We start from the raw sequence: 1,650 nt of genomic DNA, 5'->3' as shown, positions 1-1,650 counted from the left end.
TCAATTGATTTTTTAGTTACTTCAATTTCTGTATTGTTTGGTACAGTGGTCTTACCAGCTCTCAAGTCTTAATATGTCAAATAATTTTTCTCTCCCTTGCTCATAGTTCCTTAGTACAATGAACAATGATGCATCTAAATAGAGAGGTGCTTCTAAAAAGCTACATTTCTATCTTTGTTGAGTCTGAAAATTTACTGGCCTATAATTAGTCTTTGTTCATATGCCTTACCACTGCATTTTTAAAAAGTGTATATGTTTCTTGATCTCAAAGAGGAAGTGAGAGGGAGAGAGAGAGAGATAGAGTAACATCAAATGATGAGAGAGAATCGATCTTTTTGTTAATGTTATACTTTATAAGAATGTATATACTCCAGGCTGGTTTAGTTCAGAGGATAGAGAGACAGCCCATGGATTGAAGGGTCCTGGTTTGATTTTGGACAAGGGCACGCACTTGAGGTGTACCTTGGTTGCTGGCAAAATCCCTGCCCCGGCTGGCACAGGTGGGAGGCAACCAGTTGATATGTCTTTCTCACATCAATGTTCCTCTCCCCCTCCCTTCCACACTCTCTAAAAATAAATGGAAAAATATCATCAATTGAGGATTTAACAACAACAAAAGAATGTACATGAAGGGAAGCCTATTTGACAGTTCATATTAGGGAAATGATTATATATAAGTATGTAGATAAGAAGATAATTAGAAGGGCAGACAGATGAGAGATAGATTAAAAAAAAACTTAACTATGCTATATGGTTAAGTACTTCATTGATCCTCAATACAACCTTTAGTTTCTTCAATTTCTGTATTGTTTGGTACAGTGGTCTTACCAGCTCTCAAGTCTTAATATGTCAAATAATTTTTCTCTCCCTTGCTCATAGTTCCTTAGTACAATGAACAATGATGCATCTAAATAGAGAGGTGCTTCTAAAAAGCTACATTTCTATCTTTGTTGAGTCTGAAAATTTACTGGCCTATAATTAGTCTTTGTTCATATGCCTTACCACTGCATTTTTAAAAAGTGTATATGTTTCTTGATCTCAGAGAGGAAGTGAGAGGGAGAGAGAGAGAGAGAGAGAGAGTAAGATCAAATGATGAGAGAGACTCATTGATCAGATACTTCCCACCTGCTCACACTTGGGATCCAGCCCACAATCCGGGCATGTGCCCTGACCTGGAATCGAACTATCACTTCCTGGTTCATAGGTTGATGCTCAACCACTGAGCCATGCTGGCTGGGATTATCACTGCATTTTTTTTCCATACGCTTCACCAATTTTTTAAAGCTTCTAAACACATCTCTGTTCTTCTCCCTCTCTGAAAAAAAACCTTGCTGTCTGTGTAGTAGAATATAATCTAAACATCACTATGTTTGGTGCCCCTCAGTTTAATCTCTAAATTATAACAAAATGGAAAAGTTATTACTTGTTATGACTTGTTATTGCAACTGGTCTGAATATCTCATGGAAGACATCTACCTGAGTTTGTTAACAATTACCAAGAAATGTTGGTGAAGTGTTTGGTGTAGAAGGCAAATAACCATGAGCCAAGTGCTAATGGGAGGAAAATTATACTACAAGACAAAAAAAAAAAAACAGAGCAAAAAAAAAAAAAAATCAAAGAGTGGGGAAGAGAGCGAGAGAAGACTGCTC

The 1,650-nt window shown here is 36.9% G+C and overlaps 1 protein-coding gene across 1 annotated transcript in view; it reads right to left on the bottom strand.

The window, feature by feature from the left end:
• Positions 1-1,650, bottom strand: part of ERBB4 (erb-b2 receptor tyrosine kinase 4) — a 608,719-nt gene that overhangs the window by 66,296 nt on the left and 540,773 nt on the right. The gene's annotated exons all lie outside the window — the stretch shown is intronic.

This window comes from Myotis davidii, unplaced genomic scaffold (assembly GCF_000327345.1).
Source record: "Myotis davidii unplaced genomic scaffold, ASM32734v1 scaffold268, whole genome shotgun sequence".
NCBI lineage: Eukaryota > Metazoa > Chordata > Mammalia > Chiroptera > Vespertilionidae > Myotis > Myotis davidii.
This window is presented reverse-complemented; position numbering and strand designations above follow the sequence as displayed.